We start from the raw sequence: 26,600 nt of genomic DNA, 5'->3' as shown, positions 1-26,600 counted from the left end.
GATTTCTTCAATTGCCCAGCGCACCACATCTGTGTAAGGGAGAACCTGCTCTCTGGCCGCTATTCTGTGTAAAAAGGAGTCGGCCAAGTCTTTGAGCGTTGCATCAGACTTCCTTAATACATCTACACTAGCCATTTTCACTGTCACTTTTGGTTGCTCGGCCTCCAACAGATTATATGTGCCCTGCCATGTGGTCCTAGCAAGACCAGTGCACGTAGTTTCCGAGATTAAGCCTTTCTTCGAAATTGGAGCAGCTTGACCTGCAACAGATGTTGTAGTAGAACCAGAACTCCTCTTATTCTTCTTCCCCATCATGTTCAGGCTTTCTTCAACAAACGAACTCTACACAAGTGCAAGAGAAATCGTAACACGAGGAATAATGAAGACAAACCATAATTGGAAAGGTATATATCACTTGAAGTGTGGCGCTATTAATTTTCAAAAGTGGCTGCGGATCCAATCACTGGTAAGAGATCGCATATGCATTAATGGTGATTTTAAGGCCTGCTACCCATTAAATGACCTTTACGCTGTTATTCAGTTGAATGACCTCCCAACGCGTGCAACAGATATGTTATGCCTTAGACGCAAGTATTCGTTAATCGAAGGGGCAAAATTATTAAATACGCATGGATTACCTTATCCCTGCATTTAACGGTTTTTTGAAATCTGCGCCTTATCAACCGGATTTAAATATAACTTTTAAGCTTAAAGCAATCGTTTTTTGAAAATTTCGATTACCGATGAACAATGTCGCATCGCATGGGGGGAGAGTGTTACATTATCGTTTGAAAGTAGCCCTGGCGAACGCCGATTGCGATATTGCATCAGACTACCATATGAAGCCATTACCAAATGCAATTTAGGTGATTTGCCGAACTCCGATAGCGAATTCGCATCGCATCGGGGAAAGAGCTGGGCGCCTTATAAAAATGCATGGGATACCACCGACGGCCGATAGCGATATCGCATCGGGTCGGGGTTTATAACTTGAAGCATTTTCCCACATGAGACAGTGCCGATAGCCGATCGCCGATATAGTGTCGCGTCAGAATATAAGATATGTGCTCTTTTCGGGTATACATTGAATACGCCGATTGTCGATAGCGATATCGCATCGGCAAAGGCAAAAGTGCCGTTTAAGTGCGTCTCTCTTGTCATTGCGATATGCGATCTTGCGATCGCTTTATAGCAATAACAAAAGATTGTTTTATTTTGGAAACATTGTTATTCGAAAAAGGCTTCAATTTTCATACTCATTTGATTATCATGGCTTTTTCGAACAAATTCATTAATACCAATTAATTTTTTAAAAGGGACCCATTTCATATGTTGATTATTTGTAAATACAGATGATATGAAATGGGGGGTTGTTGTAGGGCACAACAATTGGCGATTCGTTGGCAGAACCAGTTATCTCTGAAATTAACATAAACATTCAAGCCTTTTATAAAATAGAAACTCAATCAGAAGGAGAAATTTCTAATATAACTAGATATTCATGTGTTCTGAAAAAGTGAATTCCATTTTGTTAACTTCGTCCCATTTAGTTTAAAGAAACCAAATACATAAAAAGTTTCTAAAATAAGTCTTTATTGGTTCATAGTGATAAAAATAGAAAACTTTCCCAAATCAGCTTTTATAATTAACCCCTTTGTCATAGGTAGAGCCTCTGTTGCCAGCAGACATTTATAGTCTCGACAGGGATACCTTTTAACCATAGTATTGTCCACTTTTCCATTCACATAAGAGTGTGATTAACAGAATGAATCCATAAAATGTTTTCATATTTCACTTTTTCATCTGTTTTTCTTTGTAATAAATAAGATAAAAAGCCACTCTCCTGGTTTGGTAGCCAGCTTATGACAATGCCATTCACTGGTAATAATTTAACTGATCAAGCTGGCTCGTGATGAGACCCCTTGTCTTGAAATTTCAAGCCATTACCCTGTTTTGGTAGGCAGTATTGGTAATGTCAGTTAAGCTATTTCCCTATGAACATGGTAAGCAGGCTTATGATAAGACCTCTTATCTTTAATCTTTTATATTTTAGAATTACACTCTGAATAATCACATCCTTTAGTGAATGGGGTGAACAATTCTCTCCTTAAGAGCAGATGGATGACAAGTGAAGAGTTGAAGATACTGAAAAATGGTTTAGCCTCTATTTCTTTTAACAGATAACCTTTGGAGACTAGTTTTGGAAACAGAAAATGATTCGGAACTTTTACCTCCTGAGAGGAGTCTTCAAAATTTAGATTAAAGTTTCAGAACACAAGGATATCTAGTTTCCTAGAAACTATTCCTTTTGATTGAGGGTTCTATTATCTAAAAACAAATATTTATATTCTTTTTGTGAGACAGCTTCCTCAAACACAACAAAAGGTCAATGGAGATACTCTACAGTTTTATTTCCTACCAATCCTACAAACTACGCAAATCTACAAAAAGGAGAAGGGGTTACCTTCTCAATTAAAGAATTTCTTCAGGATCAGGCCATTGACGGGGAGAGAATCTCTCAACCTGATAAGCTTTGCAATATAAAAGTTGAATGGCCTATCTTTTCACAGATCTGAAATGGTCCAAGCCACATTTTCTGAAATTTGGTATGCTTACCTTTATCCTCATGGGCCTTGTCCCATTTAAGAACTAAGTCACCAACTTGAAGTTGTTTGGAATCGGATGATGCTGAGTCAAAAGATGCTTTGATGATTTGTTGATGTTTGGCATGAGTGATTCTGGCCTTTTCCCTTTCTTCTTCTAATTTGAGAATTTGGTCATGTCTAAGTTGGATAGAAGAAGACGGAGTCTCTTGAATAAACTGCACTAGGGCTAAAGATGGAAGAACAAGATTTGTAGGCAACACGACTTCTTTTCCATATACCAGATTGAAAGGAGAGGTCCCGATAGAAGCCTTTTGTGTTATTCTATCAGCCCATAATGCAAAGACCAAAGATTTATGCCAGTTTCTATGATTCTGTTCAACAGTTCGCTTAATGATTTTGATGAGATTCTTATTAGTTGATTCGGCTAAACCGTTCCCCTGGGGATAATAATTGGAAGAATATTTCAGTTTAAACCCCCTTTTAATAGCAAAATCATATATAGCGTTTCCTGAGAAATAGGAAGCATTATCAAAAACAAGAGCGTTTGGAACACCAAACCTGGTAATGATGAACTGGTCAATGAACTCGATGATTGCCTCTGCATTTGCTGCCTTTAAAGGAATAGCCTCTACCCATTTAGTAAAATAATCAGTAGCGGTAAGGATATACCTATGTTGTTTGGAAGATGGTGGAGTAATTTCCCCGATGATATCTAATCCCCATTGTTCGAATGGTTGTTCAATGTTGACAGGTTGCAGAGGGAAAGCGGATTTTCGTTGTCTTCCACCAGATGTTTGGCAATTAAGGCATTTTCTTACATACTCATGGCAATCTCTAAATAGAGTAGGCCAATAATATCCAGCATGAATAATCTTATGAGCTGTTGTGTCGGCTCCAAAATGTCCTCCAGCTGGTCCATCATGTAGCTCCTGCAGAACCTTTAGTGCTTCAGTTTTCTCAAGACATCTTAGCAGGATAGAATCATAATTTTGTTTAAACAACACATCATCAATGAGAGTGAAATTCTTAGCTTTCAACCTAATGGCCCTTTTATTTTTGTAAGATAAATTTGGAGGAGCATATCCGTTCTTCAAATAAAATATCAAATCAGCATACTGAGATTCAGAATCAGTGACACTTATCTGATTGATGGATTTAATCTGATCTTCATCGCTTGATTCGTGAATGTTTGATGCTCCTACCAACATCCTGCAAAAACCTTGGCCCCTAACAATCTTTGCTGGCTTTATTTCTAAATCATACTCTTGAAGCGTTGTAACCCAATTGGCTCTTTTTTCACCCAATTCTTTCTGAATTAGTAGTTGTCTTACCGCTGGGAAAGGAACTACCACTTTTGTGTGGGTTTTCAAAAGGAAGGGTCTATAATGTTTGACTACTTTGAACACATCAAAGGCTTGTTTTTCCACATCTGAATAATTCAACTCGGCACCTTGAAGATTTGAACTGAAAAATGATATGGGTGCTTCTAGGTTGTTATCATTCAGTTGTGTGAGTACTGCAGCATATGAAGTGTTGGATGCGATAGTATATAGTGTAAAATGATTAGAAAAATTTGGAGTATTCAAGGCTGGGGCATTGATTATTGACTGTTTAATAACATCAAAAGCTTGTTTTTCTTCTGGTCCCCATTTGAAGACTGAATTCTTCTTGATCATTGTCTGAAGTGGTAATACAATCTGTGAAAAATCTGGAACAAATCGTTTGACAAAATTAATCTAACCTAAAAATGACTGCATTGATTTTTTGTTATGTGGGAAAGGGATTTCAGAAATTTCATTAATCCGATCAGGATCAATATAAATACCATCTTTGGATACTATAAACCCTAACAGTTTTCCTCGATCTAGAGCAAAGAAGGACTTTTTTGGGTTTAGAGAAATACCATATCTTTTGCATCTCTGAAAGATCTGATTTAAGTCGTGCAAATGATTATCTCTCTTTTTAGAGTATACAGTAATATCGTCTAGATAGACGACTACTGATCGATTAATTAACCCTCTGAAGGCCATATCCATAGCTCTTTGAAATGTCGCTCCGGCATTTATAAGACCAAAAGGCATTTTCTGATATGCATAGGTTCCCCATTTTGTCCTGAATGTAGTTTTGAGCTGGTCATCGGGATGTACCAGAACTTGATTGTACCCTAAAAAACCATCTAAAAAAGACATCAATTCAGAACCTGCCACCGATTGGAGAATTTGCTCCATAGTGGGCAATGGGAAGTTGTCTTTTAAGCTCGCTTTGTTTAAATTCCTGAAATCAATACAAATTCGAATGTCGCCATTTTTCTTCCTGACTGGCACCATGATAGAGACCCAGTTTGAATGTCGGACTGGAAAAATAATTTTGGCTTTCAAAAGCTTATTAAGCTCCGACTTAATCTGGCTCTCCAAATTTGGGTGTATTTTTCTTAATTTTTGCTGAATTGGTTTTTTATCAGGAAGCATAGGAATGGTATGCTGGATAATAGATGTATCATATGTCTTTAAGTCATCATATTTCCAAGCAAAAACCTGTTTGTTCTTTCTCAACAATTTAATAAATGCTTCCTTTTCGTTCTGAGATAGTCCTGTTCCTAAATTGATGTTTTGAGGAGAATCTTTGGTTCCTAGATTTATCAATTCAAACCTAAGGGTAGAACTTTGAAGTTTTGTGTTAATTACAGGTTTAAACCTGTCTTTAATATCATAAAGATCTTCTAATTTTACCACTGGTTTGGGAATCGAATTTTCTTTGGGCACTCCTTTCATCTGGGAATCATGATCATCTTCATCGATAACTTGCTTATCATAAGAATTCTCAGAAGTTAAAAACTGCAAAATATCATCGTCATGATTAAATACTCTCCAATTAGTGACATTGTCGGGAATTGAAGGTCTAAAAAGTAATTCTACGGAAAATCTATCAAGGCTGTAGTCTTCAGAAGGTAGAAGCTTTGAAGCTACATTGGCTAGTAAATCTGCGGCTGCATTTTGAGATCGAGGTATAGAAGAAATGTTGAATGCAAGGAAGTGTGAGGTGAGTTCTTGAACGAGCGATTGGTAATGTTTAAGGTGAGTCGAAAGGCAATGAATTGCATTTCTAACCTGTTTGACAATGATTTCCGAATCGCCGAATACCTTCAGATATTGTACCTCCAGACCGATTGCTTTATATAATCCTTGGATTAAAGCCTCATATTCGGTTGTATTATTAGTGCACTCAAACTCTAACCTACAAGACAACATTGTCTTTTCTCCTTGCGGACTAACCAATATACATCCAGCTCCTGAACCTTCAGGGGACTTAGAGCCATCAAAATACAGAGACCAAAATAAAGGAATATTAACAAAAGTATCTACATTTTCCTCAGCATCATTAAAACATCTGGACCTATCAGTTTGTGAAAAATTTTCTATTTGAGATGTAAAATGATTGACTGAAAAAGGAGATGGTTGGGCAACAAAGTTGCCAAAGAAGGATTCTGCCGAATAATTCCCCAAAATGTTGTTGTTGAATGCCACAGGTTGGTTTTCTTGCTCGAATTCAGTAACTGTGTGGGTCATATGTTTCTCACAATCGATCCTTATCTGATTTGGCTTTCCCTTGTAGGGAAGCCACATGTGTGACCAATCTGTAGAAATATACCCATGCAATTTTTCGGACCAATCTCTGCTCAATATTAAACCATAAAATTTGGGTATGTCAGCGATTAAGATGTCAATTCTCTGGACAATTCTGGGGTCGGTTGACAACCTGATGGTTATAGAATTAATTTCTCCCACAACCTGCACTTTAGTTCTATCCAACTGTACAATATGAATTGCAGACTTCTAGGGTTCAATGTTCAGCTTAGAACAAACTGAAGCTGGCATTATATTAGATGAGGCCCCCGAATCTATTAAACAGTTCTGTAGGTTTCTATTATAGATCTCATAAGTGAGCAGGAAGGGTGGGGTGTGAGAATTTAATTTATCTCCGATTAAGACTGAATCAGTAATTTCAACCATACCTGCGGGAGGCTGGCCTTGATCGTTGGCAGCTCTTGTACTGGGAAGGGGAGTAGGGGGAACAGCATTTAATTCTTTGAGAAGTAGCTTTTGCTGATGTTTCAGTTTACTAAGTTCAAACATGGTTATATTTGCCTTGGTTTTCTTCATATCATCAACAATGTTATATTCCATTGAATCGGATACCACTAGAGTCTTGGATGTTGAAGGAGCACTAGAAGTTGAAGGCTGGTTTTGAGGAACTACCACAGGTGACTTCTTTGGGGGAACTTTTTCCTTTGTTGTAGTAGCGCCTGCGCTCCTTTTCTTTGAAGTTGCCTGGGCGGGTTCAGGAGTGCTTTTACTTCTTGTAGTGACCGGAAAGGCTTCTTCTTCATTCTCCATATCAGAGTTTGGGAGTATAAAATCCCACATTCCGTGGCATTCAGCTATTTCTTCTTCATCATCGGTTTGTGAAGGTGTTTCCTCTTCCTCTTCTTCTTGGTCCGAATCAGCGTTAGATATAACATTAGGAGGCTTTGATTCGGTTCTCTTAAAAGTCCTAAATGGTCTTTTGCTTGAAGTTTCGGCCACCTGCTTTTTAATCTCAACCATTTCATTAGACAATGTTTTAAGGACCTTTTGTAAACCTTCCATGTCATATGGGTCCTTCGGGGTTTTCTTCTTGGAATCTTCTTTAAACGAGACTTTTTTATCTTTTCTATCTTCTAGAGCAGCTTTCTTTTCAAGAGCATTGATGCGCTTTTCAATGGCAAGTGCTTCTTTCATATTTTCAGCTAAGGTAGGTTTGCCAGCCCTGTCTACAAAGATAGCTATGTTGGCAGGTAGGGCAGTGATGTACCATTCGCTTCGGATTTGCTCACTTGGTTTAGAAGCGGTAGGGATTTTATTCAGTAGTTTATTAAATTTGGCATTAAACTCCTTTATTGGTTCCCTGTGCTCTATTCTCAAATTGGAGAGGTCATTTATTAAAGTTGCTAGGGACCTATCATCTCCATATTTGGTGAGAAACTGCTCTTGGCATGTATTCCAACTGGTAATCGAACCAGAGGGTAAGGAAAAATACCAGGATCCTGCTGATCCTTGTAAAGTGTAAGGGAAAAGTCTTACTACGACATCTTGCTCTATCACTCCTTTTAGGTTAACTGCTAACATGAAATTGTTGATGTGTTCTTCAGACTGGATACCATCATCTGGATTGAATTTAGGCAGCCATTTTTCGGGGTCATTGGGTAGATCATGCAATGGTCCAGGCATGTTGACTGCTCCTGGCCTAGTCCATGGATCTGCCATTATAATGGCGACAGTGGTTGGGACTACTGCTGGGATTCCGGATGTGTTGGAAAGGGTTGAAGATGAGGAGTGAATAGATTGGGATATTGAGGTTTTTGTTCCCTGGTGAACAACAATATGTAATGGAGGAGTGGGTGGTTGACTTTGCAGATGAGGAGATGAAATGGAGGATGTGGAAGAAAAATCCCCAGTATCAGATCCTTCAGTATTTTTCTTTGGCTTTTTCCTTTTGGGTAAAGGAAACTCAGTGGGTTCAATACCAAGTTTTTCACTCTGAAGTCTGGTAAGAGGATGTGTGAGGTTGAACTGCGAAGTCGCACTGCTTTCTGATATCTCAGATTTCTGTGGTGAGATCGAGAAGCTCTGAAGTTTATGGATTAGAGACTGGACTTCAAGAGATTCAAGACTTAGCTGTTCTGGGATATGATGGGATTGAGCAGTGGTGGTAGATTCCTCTTCTTCTTGGTTATGGGCTGGAGAACCAGCATGTAATTGAGAAGAACGAGGAGATTTGGAGGGAGAATTACTCTTAGACTGACTTGCCGATTTGGGTCGGCTTGCCATTCACAGTTAAGGCCCTCCTTGTAGCGCCAATTTTGTTGAGGCCTCAAAAATCGCTGCCACAACAAAGGGGATACCACCTGGTCCGGACCTTAATGCAGCTCCTTTTCCGTTTGGAATAGTGGTTCCGACTGGGGATAATGGGACCAGTTTCCCAAGAAGTATAAGTGAATGGGATGGATGAATGACTTATGAGATAAGATGGTAATGAGCGGACAGCTAAACCATAAACAAAATGTAATAACTATAATCGGATCCCGGGACTTATCACTTGGCAAAGTGTAGCGTTTGATGATCTGTGCTTTAAGGCAGGCATATAAATGACTCTAACACTTTAAGCATAGACGTTTAAACCATTTAAACATTGCTCTGCATAATTAGTTATGCAGAGCGATTAGAGTGAATTACTACGCTTAATCATTCATATCATTGATACATGCATGAGTGAAAGGGATAACAAATCAACACAAGCATTCAATAGTGAAGTGAAATGATGATTCGCTGTTATATCGCATACATGCATTCAACAATAGCAAAGATAATAACACAGCAATTCATATAATAAGAAAGAACACAGATACAGATAATAGTACCATGTAAGCTGATCGATCAATCCAGTACATCAATCACTATGTCGCAGTCCTTCCTTCAAATCGGAAAGCATTCCAAACAACAGACAATCGTGCGCAATTGTATAAAACAGCCTTCAAATCAAAATTAAGGACCGTTGGTCGAGTTTCACAAAAAGAATATAGACTGAAGCACAATAGTGCAAACTTCAGCCTTTAAGTCTTATTACAAAATTTTACGACCCTTTCCAAAACAATGAAAGGGTCTATAAATACTATACTAATCTAAATATCTAAAAAACTGAAAAGCTATTAAATTGGCATCAATAAATGTTTTTTCCATCTTTCCTGGCGATCTGGCAGTTGGCGGCAATGCTTCATTCGGTGGGTTCTTTGCCTTTACTCCTTAGCTGACATATCGCCAGCATTGGCTCTACTTCTAGTGGAGTGTTGAGACGCGAAGTTAGCTGGGCATCATATGTAGCATCTTGAATGTCGAGGATCAGGTATCCGAGGGCATCTGTTAAACACTTGAGAGCAGACCTTTGAGTATGTGGCTTGATTAGAAAGAGCCAATATGCATTAGAGGTTAAAGTATTTACTCCGGTAATTAACTTCCTCTGTTCCTCCAAGTCAGGATAACTTGATTCTTCAAGCATACCTGCTGTTGTTATGCTTCCAGGTGTGCACTTGGAGATCATGTTTGCCAAATAAAGTGTATCATTGACTAGGTTGATCATATTGCTGGCAATTATTTTACACCTGGAAGCCGCCCTTTCTGCTTTCATTACCTGAGTGTTCCATTCCGTGAAGAGGATGTCTTTGTACGCTTCATGGATTCGGGACAAATTCACCGCTTTCCCTTCGTCAGTGTCTTGCCACTCAATATAATCTGATATGGCTTCTTCGGCCTGATCTAGCTCATTCCTGGCCTTCTCTATTTGCTCACACACTGTTGTAGATATTTCGCATAATGACTCAGCCTTAGCAAGTTGTTGACATAGAAGTCTGATCTGAGACAGTAATGCGCCATTTATTTGAGTTGCTTCTGCTCTGAAAACTTTCACATTCTCGGTGCTCTTGATACCTTCGAGTTGTGCTGATAGTTGAGCTATTCGCTCATCTTTCGATTTCATCATCAGCTCATTTGATGCTTTCAACTGTGACAATGCCTCTGACAATTCTTTTGCCTTCTGAGTTTCACTTTGGTCTATTCTTTGTCTTTCAATTTGCAGTTGCTGGGTTAACAAATTGTTTTCTTGCTGTTGAGCCAGCAACTGCTCTTCCACCTGTGCTGCTTTGTTTTTCGCTTCAATTACCTCTGCCTGTAATGCATATATTTCATGGTCCTTAGTCTTCAACAGAAGACTTACCTCCGATGCTTTGTCGATAGTTGCTGCAGAATAAGCTCCCGCGAATTGTGACAGCTTTGTTAGATCATCGGAGGGATCCAAATCCTCCTTCCAGACCATATTGCCCATGACTGTTTGCTCAGGAAAGATAGAAGGTTGATCAAGCCTTCGTCTTTTCTTAGAGCGCTTGATAACGGCTCTATGCTTTGGGCTGTAGAAAATATCCAGGGGAGGAATTTCTTCCACCTGGAGAACAATTTGATCGGAAGGGTCCTTATTGATTACCTCGACATCCTGTGAAATGGGTGGGCCGCTGGTTCCTCCTAGAACCTGAGAAGAAGTGGTATCGGGTGCATCACTTTTTTTAGAGGAGCCTGTGTCCTTGGAGCCTTCCTTACCACTGATAATGGAATCAAATTGGTTCCATTGTTTAATCAATTTAGGATCAATGGAAGTTTGCTTATGTTGCTCAGTATGGGCTCTGCTTCGTTCTTTCTCTTGTTCTAACTTCTGCTGTTCTTCAAGTGCTTTTCGCTGCTGCTCCTCTTGCGTTTTTCGCTGCTGCTCCTCTAATTCCTTTTTCTGCCTATCTGCTAGTTCTTTCTTCATTTTTTCTTCTTCCTTCTTTTTCCTCTGCTCTTCTTCCTTCTTTTTCCTCTGCTCTTCTTCCTTCTTTGCCTTTTGCTGCCTTTCTATCTGCTCCTTTTTCTGCCTCTCAGCCTGCAGCTTCTTCTGCCTTTCCTCCTGTTGTTTATCCTGTTCTTTAGTTGTAACAGGAGGTGAATGTATCTGTTGCCGACCAGGCTCGCTTGAGGAAGACGCTGGGGTTGTGGATAATAACTCTAGGGGCAGAGTTTGCAACCTCTGTTCCCTAAGTTTATTAAACTCTGTCAACGCCTCATCATTGTATTTCATTATTGCAAGCTGTTTGGCTTGGCTTATTGTCTCAGTACCTACGAACAGGTCATCAAACATATCCTCTTGATGATCAACTTTTGTTAATTTTGCTTGTTCTAGGGCAGTGTAGGCAGTTTGATTTGGATCATAGAGTCTGCTTGGGAGAGTGGCCAAGGATAAAGCTTGGATTTTTGTCACTTCTTTTTCTGCATGCTTGTAATTAAGCAGAGTAAAAACTCCAATTCTTAAAGGAAGCGAGGGCCAACCTTTCTTCTTCTCCTCTTTGAGAGTTTGTGTGACACTCTCGGCAATAATCTGGTAGCAGATTTCCCGGGCTAACAGTTTGTCTGGGATATATAAAGGGAGGACATGTGGCCTAGCCTTACTCCCAAAAACTCTGATATAGGTGAAATACTCCTCCCCGAACCAACTTGCTACGGCTGGTAAGTCAAAAGAAGCTTCATAGGAAATTCTGGAAATGGGTCTGTCATAAATAGAATAGTAAATGGGCACCATGAAACCATTACAAATTTGGTACAAATGGTCCTTGTAAGAGGACTTCCACAATTTCTGATGGTATAAATGAATGGGTGTTGGATCTTGGGTGGTCCATCTCCAACCGAGGACAGGAAACTCAGAATTAAGACACAGGGTATCCATAATGTAAGCAGAATAATAAAACGGCGGGATTTTCCTTTCGGTGACTATAGTTTTGTTTCTGAATTTACGAACAGCTACGACCAACTTATCAGAAAGAATAGTGGCCCAATCCATGATTATAGCATTGATAGTCGCTTCCATTAAGGGAACCATGTCAATATTGATATTAACAGAGTCATGTAATCCCCACAATCTACACATCATAATCCCCGCATAGCAATAGGGAGAAGCCAAAGAAACGTTGGAGTACATACCCGAACTTTCATGCTTGTGCTTGGCTGGGTTCTGCCTCCAATCTCGGAGGGGTTCGAATGGTGATTCATTTTCTTTTGCGAATTTCTCCACGAAGGTTCTGTTGTAGACTAGCTCCGGTTCAGGCAGATGATACATTCCCCTCAGGTCATCAGGCTTGAATGACCCGAAAATCCTTCCGTCCCTTGTATGGAAAGTTCTATCAGTGATGGGGATTTCTTCAATTGCCCAGCGCACCACATCTTTGTAAGGGAGAACCTGCTCTCTGGCCGCTATTCTGTGTAAAAAGGAGTCGGCCAAGTCTTTGAGCATTGCATCAGACTTCCTTAATACATCTACACTAGCCGTTTTCACTGTCACTTTTGGTTGCTCGGCCTCCAACAGATTATATGTGCCCTGCCATGTGGTCCTAGCAAGACCAGTGCACGTAGTGTCCGAGATTAAGCCTTTCTTCGAAATTGGAGCAGCTTGACCTGCAACAGATGTTGTAGTAGAACCAGAACTCCTCTTATTCTTCTTCCCCATCATGTTCAGGATTTCTTCAACAAACGAACTCTACACAAGTGCAAGAGAAATCGTAACACGAGGAATAATGAAGACAAAGCATAATTGGAAACGTATATATCACTTGAAGCGTGGCGCTATTAATTTTCAAAAGTGGCTGCGGATCCAATCACTGGTAAGAGATCGCATATGCATTAATGGTGATTTTAAGGCCTGCTACCCATTAAATGACCTTTACGCTGTTATTCAGTTGAATGACCTCCCAACGCGTGCAATCGATATGCTATGCCTTAGACGCAAGTATTCGTTAATCTAAGGGGCAAAATTATTAAATACGCATGGATTACCTTATCCCTGCATTTAACAGTTTTTTGAAATCTGCGCCTTATCAACCAGATTTAAATATAACTTTTAAGCTTAAAGCAATCATTTTTTGAAAATGCCGATTACCGATGAACAATGTCGCATCGCATGGGGGGAGAGTGTTACATTATCGTTTGAAAGTAGCCCTGGCGAAGGCCGATTGCGATATTGCATCGGACTAGCATATGAACCCATTACCAAATGAAATTTAGGTGATTTGCCGAACTCCGATAGCGAATTCGCATCGCATCGGGGAAAGAGTTGGGCGCCTTATAAAAATGCATGGGATACCGCCGACGGCCGATAGCGATATCGCATCGGGTCGGGGTTTATAACTTAAAGCATTTTCCCACATGAGACAGTGCCGATAGCCGATCGCCGATATAGTGTCGCGTCGGAGTATAAGATATGTGCTCTTTTCGGGTATACATTGAATACGCCGATTGCCGATAGCGATATCGCATCAGCAAAGGCAAAAGTGCCGTTTAAGTGCGTCTCTCTTGTCATTGCGATATGCGACCTTGCGATCGCTTTATCGCAATAACAAAAGATTGTTTTATTTTGGAAACATTGTTATTCGAAAAAGGATTCAATTTTCATACTCATTTGATTATCATGGCTTTTTCGAACAAATTCGTTAATACCAATTAATTTTTTAAAAGGGACCCATTTCATATGTTGATTATTTGTAAATACAGATGATATGAAATGGGGGGTTGTTGTAGAGCACAACACACTGTTGTTCAATGTTGGCATCACCTCGGCCCATTTGGTAAAATAGTCAACAGCGACTATAATATACCCATGCCCCCCAGCTGAGGTGGGGTTACATGTCATAAAGTCAATGCCCCATTTTGTGAATGGGCCAACAACAATGACTAAATGCAGTGGTGCAGGTGGTAATCTGGTTTTACGGTCAAATATCTAGCAAGCATGGAAACTTCTAACAACAGAATGCAATCTTTGAATATGGTTGGCCAGAAGTAACCAACACATAGAATTCTCTGTGCAGTAGCATAAATAGATAAATGCCCCCCACAAGCACCTGAATGACACTCATTCAAAGCTTTTTCGACCTCCTCATGAGTAAGGCACCTACGTAAGATCGTATCGACACCACGATGACAAAGTGTATCACCAATTATTAGATAATTTTTGGCTTGGTATCAAGTATGTCGTTGTTCAGAGCGAGAGGTATTATGCCAAAAATCTTGGGTCTTGAGATAGATCAGTATATCTCCATACCATGGATCACTTGAAGAGATAAGAAACAGAGACTCATCCAAAATTGATGCTTCTGATGTTAAATCATTGGAGGATGAGGGAAGATGGCAAAGTAACTCGGAAAAGACAAAAGATTTCTTTGATTTAGACTTGATGAATTCCAAATCAAACTCCGACAAGATAACTATCCATTTAGAATATTTTCCCCCCACCAATTGACGTGAAAAAATGTATGTCATAGGGTTGCAATCTGATATAATGGTAGTTTTATGGAGGAGGATGTAATGACGAAATCTCTCCACAACTTGAACAGCTACGAAGGCTAACTTTTCGACATATGAATACTTACTTTCTGTATCGTTGAGATTACGACTCAAATAGTAAATAGGACGTTCATTTCCACTTTCTTCTTGAACTAAAACCATACCAATGGTTGTATTTGCAACGGCGAGATACTGGAAAAAGTCTTTTTGATAGTTTCGGGCATACATTAATGATGCTTTAATCAAGGAATCTTTGAGAGAATAAAAAGAAGCTTGTGCAACTTGGTCCCAATAGAAGGGTACCCCTTTCTTCAATAGACGTGTCCAACCTTTAGCTAATTCAACATAGTTTGGAATGGACCTCCTCAGAAAGTTTTCCTTCCCTTGAAGTCTTTGTATCTATAACAAGCTTGAAGGTGGACGCAAGTCAAGGATTGCTTGAACCTTAATGGGATCAAGTCGAATTCCATCATTTGAAAATACGAATCCAAGCAATCGACTAGAGCCAACACAAAACACACATTTATGTTGATTGAGTCTTATCTTGTAGTGTCGACATCATAAGAATATTTCTCTCAAATGTTGCGGGTGATTAGTCCGCTTTCGTGAATGAGCAGGCAAATCGTCAAGATAAGGTTGAACAATGTGCTTGATGTCATGGAAAGCATAATTCATCGCCCTCTAAAATGTAGCCCCTGCATTCTTCAAACCAAAAGGTAACTTTTGATAGGCAAATGTGCCCCACAGACAAATAAAAGCGGTTTTCGTTTGGTCCTGTGGGTGGATATTTATTTGATTGTAGCCATAAAATCCATCCATGAATGAAAAGATTTCACATCTGGCACATTCATCAATAATCTAGTCGATCAAAGGTGTAGGATAATTTCCCTTTGGACATGCTTGGTTTACATCCTGTTTCTGGGAAAATTAGTGTCTTTTCGAACGACTAACCCTCTAGGTTTGGTAGCTAACCTAGAAACAACAGTTAAAGCAATTCAATATCTTTCCTATGAGTGACAGATAAGAAAGAGATTATGAAATACCAACTTGTAACTTTCGCTTGAATCCTCGCTTGATCTCCCTCTCCTTTGGTTGATCCTGTAACTCCTCCCCATACTTAACATGCTTGGAGAGTACCTGCACAACTACAGAAACAAAGACCTGTCAAAGCATAATGATCCATCACAACATAAACATCATAGAATCAGAAATATGATAAACAAATGAATGCATTTATAGTTAACACAATCAACTAGGAAAAATCTTGAAGAACTTTATTGATATCAAGGAGAATTACAACCCATAAGAAGTTTGATCCAGCGCCATCCTCACAGCTTCAAGCCTTCTTCACCTCATGAATCAACAAGAACACACCAAAAATGACACAATGCTCTCACCTCAATACTAAAACTAGCAGCACTTTCTTACAACTCATAATAATTCAACCCCTTGACCTCTTGGATGGGAGATCCTTTTATAGATGATTGCAAGAGGGTGAGTCATCAATGGGGATGATGAATGCCATTCCATTTGTTGAAATTAGTTCCACAAGAGAGGGAAACTAGAGATGGTTTCCTAGTTCCTTTGGTCATCCTTGGGTGAGTTTAGAGAGGCAAGTGGCACAGGAGAAGTTTCTAGAAGATTCCATGAGCAACCAACTAACAAACTATCCCGAAATTTTGTCCAACTTCGCCCATCACACTTACTAAAGGGCCAAACTACGATGCATCTCACTTAGACAGTGTCTCAAGTGAGACGCATCTCACCCTAACACAGGGCTTTCAGATATGGTTCAGTTTAGGCACTTTTTGGATGATTTCTGAGATCGAACTTTTGGGGAATGAGGCATTTAGATGACTAAGTTCTTTTTAGGGTATAAAACAACTATTTTATGGGTTGATGAACCCTAATAAATCGACAGGTAGGTTTTGGGTTGATGTGCCCAAATATGTCTATAATAATTGCCCCCTAAAGCATGAGGTCGTAAATGTTCATGTTGGGTGAAATGCTTTATCATGAGGATTTGAATTTTTGAACTGGAAGGTGACCGGCATCAATTACAATACAATACATGATAATATGACTTTTCATGATTTAGCTGAGGGAGGCATCCCTATGCTCAGCTTTATAAACTTTCATTACATTGTACATAGATCAGACAGCCGTCTGTAGATATAGACTTGTAATCCATGATTGGATGACCATCTTTGTAAATCCTGTGTACATTTGATGTTTTTGTACTCCTAAATATATCACAGCCCAGATGGATGAAACTAGATCTGGGGTCTTCAAACTCATTCAATCTTCTGCTCAATGTACAAGTCAAACCATGCGAAAAGATGTTCTGAAGTCAAACATGGAGAGACATCGTCTCATTACCAACCAATGATGTAAGCTGTTAACAGACGCAAGAGGGATCACCGATAATGAAGATGAACCTCAAGGTATGACAGTACATTTCAAGTCATGTGAATAGATGATTTGATGTTGAACACCACGCAAAATCTTTCGGTCGAAGGCCATTGCTATCAACCTGTCGCTGGAAGAGAGAAACTTGCCATTGATGTAAACAAGATTCAAAGCACTGGAAGGGTGTTTCTAAGCCAACTTCTTGGATAATGAGCTGATGTTGACAAGAAGCGACTCATCGTAGGAAGGCCTTGATGTATCCCACATCTACGACACGAAACGAAGCAAATGATTTTTGGAGGTGAAAATGAACTGACGACACAAGGTTCAAAAATGGCGGTCATCAAAAATGAAGGTTGGAGGTATTGCAGTGTATGAGACATTAACTGGATGAATTCTCTTGAAAATATCGGTGACACTGAGATGAAATGGTAGCGTTAACCCAAAAAGATGGATGGTATGATAGACCAATGGTATGATGACCAATGAATGGAATAACCCATCCCAATTCCATCACGGAGATGAAGTGAAACTGTCATGTTCAAGAGTGACTTGCTACGATAAATTATTCAAGATTTTTCCCTTTTTTCCCCAGTCAATGCGGACCAGTACCTCTTTATTTTTATCAAGATTGAGGAGGATAACATATGCTTGTTCTATAATTTTCCCTTCAGGCGAACCCATCACTATTTGATGTTTTAACGAGTCTAGAGACAGTGAAACTCGGTCTTGTCTAGATGGACAAGTTTGTCACTATTATTTTAACGAGTTTAATGACAAGGATAACTCGGTCCTTTTCATGTTTAGAGAGTTTGAAAAAAGGGATGAAAAGAAAACTCCATAAGTTCTTTTTCGTAAATTAATCCCTCAGGTTCGAAACAAGATAAAATAATAAAAGAGGGATGGTGTTTCCAATACTTTAATGAGCCGGAAAAGAAAAGCGCTCAACAATCTTTTCATGTTTAGAGAGTCTGAAAAGGGTTTAAAGAGGACTCTGTAGTTTTCTTTTCATTTTTGAATCAAAGCTCGAAAAGAAGACAAAAAGTTTGCTTGGCAATCAAAGATGTTCAATTTACCATTATCACATTAGATTCTGTCGACAGTTGTTCAACCTGCTCAAAACTCCATAAAATTGATTAAAAATACATATTTATGGATGAAAAATGAACTAAAACTAACATTTACTTGAAGTACATAGAAAAGTAAACATAAAAAGTAGTTTTAACATTTCATTTTCACCATTTCATTTCAAATATTAGATTTTGGAGCTCTGAAGTGGTTTTTCCCCCAAATTTCATTAGTCGATTGCAACAGATTATGTGGATCATTTCCCGCGCTGTCAGGACTAGGTAGGAGCTATCCTTATGCTCTTCAATTCTATTCCATCTTTTTTCAGTTCTGGGCAAGTTTCCTCATCTTTCTGGGCCTCAAGGGTTTTAAAAATTCATTCTCCAATCATCACACTTTACCCCTATTGAAAAGTGCGATGCATACTAGGCTACCAACAGGCAACCTAATATGCATCTCACCTTGCTCAAGGGCTAAGTGCGATGGACGTAGAAGGGCAAGTTTGTATAGTGTTTTTTCATCAAATTTTGAACTGTTTTTTGCCCAAAATGGATCCTAACTCATCTAATGTTTGTATTTCAGATATTTGTTGGATCAAGATGGTCGTTTCATGGCGAGAACGAGAACATGAAGAGGAGGATATGATTGCTTTACATGACCAGGGCACAGTGGATGCATTAAGGAACTATGGTTTAGTAAAGTTCTTTCGCTTATCTAGCATGAGATAACAAATAAGTTTGTTGCAGTATCTTCTTCATGCTTGGGATCCTATTGACCAGGTATTCCAGATCATGGGTAAATCCATTCCTTTCACGGTCGAGGATATTTATTTTTTGATGAGTTTGTCGAGACGTGGTGCCCCTCTTTCACTATAAAGATTTGCTTGGGGGGGCGAATCAGTGAAAGATTACATTCGTCAGTTCTGCAGGGAAGGATCCCAACCCAGTAGAGATGGTAAGATTAATATCTGGGATATTACTGATTGAACTTTGAGGACCATTCTTTTTACCCTTGCTATATTGGCTGGCAGTGCCCCCTTACACTTAGCAAATAGATCCTACATGCAGTATGCTTTGGAATGCCTAGAACCGAAGGTGTTTAACTGGTGCGAGGCGGTACTTCCTATCATGAAAGATCAATTGTCTAAAGTAAAGACTGGAAGAACCAAGAATTTTGGTTATGGATCCATTTTGACTGCCTTTTCTTTGGAAATAATCCCACTTATGCAACCTCAGAACATTTCACTAGGAGTGCCTGGACCGAGAGAACCACGGATACAGAGATGGGTGGACCTTATGGCTAGGCATGCTGGCCAGTCACAGGTCTCGTTCTCATCTTCCTTCTTCGAATGGTTCGACTGTCAGGAGATGGCTTTTGCAGAGTATCCATATGTAGGGATGGATTTCTGAGGCGATCCAAATTTAGCATTACTAGTTGGGGAGCAATGGAGCGATATAGGTAAAATGATTTGACCACATCTTTTTTGTAGTTTTGTATTGTTTTTATGTTTTTTCATTGTTACCAAGACTAAATTGTGCAGATATCAGGCCAGTTCAACCAGTGGCACGCCCATGGGAGGCAGATGTTCCATTGGGGGACGCTATAGGGAGGGCAGTCCTTAGGGATCTGGACATAGCAGAGACCCTTGCACAGTTGCAGGATCAAATAGAGGGATTAACTCTTGGCATTCCAGATGTCTGGACTGACGAGTTACCTATGAGGCTACAACACCATACTACTGGTGTACCAAGTCGTTGGACTAGGCTCCTGCGCATGATAACACAAGCGGTGACCTGTTATCACCAGCATCACTAGTTTAGGATGTTTTTCTGCATTCATTTTGAGTTTCTGGGTCAGATGACCAATTATATCTTGGACACAAAATATTTTTTGAAAACTTATAAACAGTTATCTATTTTGACTTTTGGAGTTTTATTTTGGCTAAGTGATGAAATCCTATGCAAATGCTGATGTGAAATGCTTTCTTTACATATGTTGCAAATGTCTATTTAACACATATTTTTCTAATGAATCAGTCAATGTGTTTAAATTTATGGAAATGTGTTGATATTTAATGAAATCAAAATGTCTTTCCAAAATCCTAACTCTTAGGAATATGCGATGAATAGCTGGGTTCTGGACAGAAGAAATGCCAGTAAGTTGTAGAATGACAAGTTGTGAATCTAGCCTGACAATGATTCAACGTATGCCATGTGAAATGGCATCAGAGAGGAGTTCAATCAACATGCTATACTTAGCGATGTTGTTTGTCAATTGACCAATACATATCCCTCTGAAACTCACTAACTTGCCGCTTGGAGCGAAGATGGCCGAGGCTGCAGAAGATAGGTTCTGCGTGCTACGACTAGCCCCGTCAGCATACCCAACAAATGGTTCCAAAAATTTTGGCATCTGCAACAAATGTGAAGTGGATCACCTAACCAAAATGACAAATCTAAAATAAAACATACAAAAATGCAATGAAAGCATATGTACAATGAGTTTTACTACACTTAATCAAGCATATTAACGTTTGAGATACAACCCGTCTCAGGGCTGTGACAATGGAATCCCATCATAATCAACTAACTCATAGGCTCCTTTTGTCAACACATGTTTAACGATATAAGTGCCCATCCATAATGGTTCAAATTTCCTTGCTCCTAATTTTTCAGAATCCTGATCATAAAGCAAGGCCAGGTCACCTTCTGAGAAGACACGAGGCTTAACATTTTTGTCATATTATGCCTTGATGTGTTTCTTATGTGCTTCGTTAGCCAATGTGACATCACACTGGGTTTCATCCAGATGGATTAATTCCAAGAAACGAGCTTCTTCTTCAGAAGTTTCAGGTAGCAGGTCGATCGCGAGCTTGAGGGATGAGATTTCACATTGAATTGGTAAGACTGCTTCTAGACCATACACCAACTGAAAGGGTGTAAATCTGGTCGCATTTCTCACCGAGGTCCAGTATGCCCACAAAGCTGAGTACAGGATTAAATGCCAATTCCGCTTATGGACTCCAATCATTCTTTGCAGCATGCGCTTAAGGACTTTGTTGATTGCCTCAACTTGTCCGTTAGCTTGCGAATAATATGGAGTAGAACTATCATGGGACAATCCTAATTTGGTAGTTAACTCGATCATCATGTGATTGTGAAAATGCGACCCATGATCTGTGACTATAGCCTGTGGCACACCGAATCTAGAAACTACATGATTGAAAAAAAAGAGAGCAGTCGTTTCGCCACTGTTGTTCAATGTAGGCATCGCCTTGACCCATTTGGTAAAGTAGTCGACAGCGACTATAATATACCCATGCCCCCCGGCTGAGGTGGGGTTACATGTCATGAAATCAATGCCCCATTTCGTGAATGGGCCAATAGCAACGACTGGATGCAGTGGTGCAGGTGGTAATCTGGTTTTACAATCGAAAAACTGACAAGCATGGCACTTTCTGACTGCAAGTATGCAATATTTGAATATGGTTGGCCAGAAGTAATCAGCTCGTAAGATTTTTTGTGTTGTTGCATAACCAGATAAATTCCCCCCACAAGCACTTGAATGACATTGATTCAGAGCTTTTTCGGCCTCCTCATGTGTAAGGCACCTTCGTAAAATTGTATCAACACCATGATGATAAAGCGTATCACCAAAGATCAAATAATCTTTGGCTTGGTATCGAATACATTGATGTTTAGAGCAAGAGGTGTTAGGCCTAAAAGCTTGGGTCTGGAGATAGAATAGTATATCCCCATACCACAGATCACTTGACGATATCAGAAACAGAGACTCGTCCATGATTGATGCTTCTGATGTTAAATCGTTGGAGGACGAGGGAAGGTCACAAAGTAGATCTACAAAGACGAGAGATTTCTTTGATTTGGATTTGATGAATTCCAAATAAAACTCCTGCAAGATGACTATCCATTTGGAATATTTTCCCCACAGAAATTAACGTGACAGGATGTATGTCATAGGGTTGCAATTTGATACAATGGTAGTTTTGCGAAGAAGAATATAAAGTCAAAATCTCTGTATAGCTTGGACGGAAACTAAGGCCAACTTTTCAACGTAAGAGTACTTGCATTCTATATCATTAAGATTGTGACTTAAATAATATATAGGATGTTCAATTCCGTCATCTTCTTGCACTAAAACCATACCGATGGTTGTATCTGCAGCGGCGAGATACAGGTAAAAATCTTCTTGATAGTTGGGGGCATACTTTAATGATGCTTTTATCAGGGAATCTTTGAGAGCATCAAAGGAATCTTGTGCAACCTGATCCCAATGGAAGGTTACCCCTTTCTTCAAAAGACGTGTATAACCTTTAGCGAGCTCAGCATAATTTGGAATGAACCTCCTCAGAAATTTTTCCTTCCCTTGAAGTCTCTGGATCTATAGAAAATTTGAAGGTGGAGGCATGTCAAGAATTGCCTGAACCTTTATTGGATCGAGTCAAATTCCGTCCTTAGAAACTACAAATCCAACCAATCAACCAGAGCCGACACAAAACACACATTTGTGTGGATTGAGTCTTATCTTGTAGTGTCAGCAACGCAAAAATACGGTTCTCAAATGTTGCGGATGATCAATCTGTTTTTGCGAATGAGCAGGCAGATCGTCAAGATATGGTTAAACTATGTTTTTGATGTCATGGAAGGCATAATTCATTGCTCTCTGAAATGTCACCCCTGCATTCTTTAAACCAAAAGGTAATTTTTGATATGCAAATGTGCCCCATGGACATATAAATGCAGTTTTTGATTGGTCCTGTGGGCAGATATTGATTTGACTATAGCTAGAAAAACCATCCATGAGTGAAAAGATTTCGCATCCGGCACATTCATCAATAATCTGGTCGATAAAGGGTGTAGGATAGTTGTCCTTTGGACATGCTTGATTTACATCCCCATAATCGACACACACTCTAATTGTCCCTTATTTTTTCATCACGGGAACAATATTCGATACCCAATCAGTGAGAGGTACAGGGTAGATGAAGCCAACACGCAAAAGATTTTCAACCTCTGTTTTAATGGTAGCGCATTTCTTTGGATGAACAGGTCGAAGCCATTGACATACTGGTTTGACATCAGGATACATCTTGATCTCATGTTCAACGATGCTTGAGTCAATGCCTGGCATTTCTTCATAAGACCATGCAAAGACATCTCTGAATTCACGAAAAAGAGCACAGTAATTTTCTAGTTCTGATGGAGAACAAGATTTGCCGACGTGAATATTTTCTACAACATTGGGCTTATTCGAAATATTTATGGAGATAGTTTCTTCAATGTTAGACAGATTTCACTCAGAATTGACTGTATTTACAGAATTCAATAAAAAATCAACGATTGAAGGGTGATTGAGTTCTTTTGAATAATCTTCATTGTCATCTTGAAGGTGGGAACGATGATGATAATCTTCCCATGGCGCCTCTGCTATCATCATTGATTGGATGATTCCTTCATCTGTAGAATGTATATGAGACCAAGGATCAAAAGAGGTGCCATATTCTAAAGACCTATCTACCCAAACACTCATTGAGTGCAGATTTGGGTTGGCTGCACAAGCCCAATAGATTGATTGCTACAAAGATTCAATGGGGCTTGGAGGCAACTCCTCATGATGATCATCACTCTCAAAATAGTTGGAACTCTTCTTAAACTCAGGTGATGTAGAAGAGATCATGTTGCAGGTTTCCATTGTTGTCACTTCCGCGTAACCAGATGGTGACGGTAGGGTAAAGTTACCCATCAAGGAAGGATCTTTTAGGAGACCTACTCCAACATTTTGAAGCGATTGTGAATTTCCATGTATCAATGGAATCCTTACAGTGGCTTGTGAACTATTAGCAAAAAAGGCTAGTTGGTCGATGATTGTGATTCCACCTTTGAAGGGAAATGCAATCGTTCGAAAGCATGTGGACACAACCACAGCCATAGCATAAACCCAATGCCTTCCCAATAAAATATTGTAATCAAGGAGTCCATCAATGACCTAGACTTCAATATCTATTGTTTTTCCCCCTAGTTCTACTTGCAAACTACTTAAAATCCCGTATGGAGTGTACGTTCTTCCATCGAAAGCTTTAGTGTTGTTGGTGATCATGACAAGGGTGGTGAACTAAGAGTTTTCCATCAACTCATTGACATGATACAGATAAATTCCCCTTCATCAATAATGGTTCAATCAAAAATTTTATTGAGGGCTTTTACCTGTATAAGGAAAGCGAGTTGTGTTGGTAATTGTGGTGTATATCCTGTATGATTAAAGACCATAAGATTGGAATCCGTAGGATCGATCCAACCTATCGTTGATAAAAAAGCCTATTTCTGGGAGGGACAATTTTGCAATACCTCAAGTGTCGACATAGCATAAGGTGATTGAGCCAGATCTTCCATTATATTATAATTTTGGGCTGCTCGAGCAGGAGGATTAAATGTTGATTTGTGTACAACTCCCTTCGATGGCTTAATTGTTAATTTAGGAATAATCGGTGGAACAACTTCTGGTGAAGCCGTGAAGTACTAGGTTGATCAGTAGCCTGGTTGTTTGACAATGATGGATTCCCGTAATATTTATTCCTTGTCGATACCAAAACATCATTCTGTGTTTTTGCGATGGACAACATAAGCACTTGGGATGTGAAAGCATTATCAGTGGCAACCAGATGTGTTTCTGGGTTCGAAAATGGATCTGTCAGTACCGCTGAGGTATTCGAAGCCTTTAAAAATTTTGAAACCTCAGATCGATGTGGACAATCTCTTGTGAAATGCTCATCATTTCATATTAAACACGGATAATGAGGTTTCCTAGCCACAGTGGGGGTTTCAGATGATCTTTCAGGAGTGGAATTCTCCTGTTTCTTCTTATTATTTTTCCCTTTCTTCTTGCCTCCTGGTTGCTTTGGATTTTTACCTTTGTCAGATGACACGGCATAAATCTCATAGGCAAGAGTGTTTTCAGATGAATTTGCATTTTGACTAGAAATAGCAAGAGCTTGACCAGATAGTCCTCTCGTCGTTTGTGTGCTCGAGGAACCGATCACACCGTCCCCAGCATGAGAGTCCCTACTCGATTTTGGAGGTGGAGGAATGGTGAAAGATGGTCTAGGTGCATTAGGAATTTTGTCATAGAGTATGCCTGATTGCGTATAAATCAGATCCAAATATTGGGCACAAGCAATGACTTGCTCTTTTGTGATGACTCCTCCCTTCGCCACATACTCAATGATAGATGGCAATAAGGACTTTATAAACCACTCAACTAAAAGTTGATCAGGAACATACGTCTTTGCCATTCGACGATGCTGTCACCACTCATGAATATGATTAGATATGTGAGTGGAGGTAGTCTGTTTAAATTTGGTAAGAAGTTCTATTCCGGTTTCATACCTGATAGGTAACTGAAAGTGGGTTAGAAAGGTAGTGGCAAGAATGGTGAAGTTATCAAAAGAAGCTCTAGGTAATTCAATATACCATTTTGCAGCTAGACCAGTAAGCGTTCTCTGGAAAAGACGAAGTCTAATCGAATCATCATTTAGGGTGTTAGATGAACACCATAAATGAAAAGTCATTACGTGATTCGATGGGTCTTCTCCTGGATTTCCATTGAACTTTGGAATGTCAGATGGCAATTTATGTGGTATTGTCGGCAACCAAGGGGTGTGTGCAATTGGATCATTACTGAGCCGGTTCAAATCTAGTAGTTCTAGAGTTGCTACAAATGGTAACTGTGGATTCAAGTTGGGTGGAGCATACCCAGGATAAGATGGAATCACCTGAGCAATAGGTCTTTGCATACCAGCATAGGGCATCTGTGCCTGGTAACCTTGATAAGGTTGTTGGACATAACCAGTATAGGGTGGTTGTTGATAACTAATTTGGAAACGTGGCTGTCCATAACCTGTGAAGCCTTGTTGCCCAGATCCTCGATAGGCTTGATATTGACCAAATCTAGTTTGATCTTGTGAACCAAGTCCAAACTAGGGTTGGGTTTGCTGATTAAGGTTGTTGATATTGCGATAGCCACGGTTGTTGGACCATTTGTTACTGTCCAGTACTAGAAGATTGACCAAGTTGCGGATTAACTGTACCTATATGTGCCTGAGTCATTCCGGATAAAGGAACACTAACTTGAGGTTGTAGTTGAGCCCTAGAAACAAGTGGCTATTGTATAACAACCTGAGAAACCTGAGCCTTTTGCCTTGAAACCTAAGGTTGCGAGGAAGAAGGAACAGGTTGACATTGAGATACAACAGGTTGTGCTTGTGATTGTGGCACAGTCGTAACGGCAGGTGTAGTGGGAATATTCGACACAGGTTGAATTGGTTGTCTTGGTTATACAACTCTTGGTTGATCTGGCAGTACTGGTTGCCAACCACTAGCTCTAATTCCAGTTTGACATGAATACTGTGGGAAACTCTCATATGGTTGTCCCCCAGAAAAAGGAGGAAACAGTGAGTAACCATACTACTCTCCATATGGTGGCAGTCTAGTGTTTAACGGATATATTGGTCTCTGATAACTGGCTTGCCCAAATTGATACTGATATGCAGGAT

This window comes from Pinus tabuliformis, chromosome 4_1 (genome assembly GCF_031772625.1).
Source record: "Pinus tabuliformis cultivar Carrire ecotype Pingquan chromosome 4_1, CPIR1, whole genome shotgun sequence".
Taxonomy (NCBI): Eukaryota; Viridiplantae; Streptophyta; class Pinopsida; order Pinales; family Pinaceae; genus Pinus; species Pinus tabuliformis.
Note: the sequence above shows the minus strand (reverse complement) of the source record.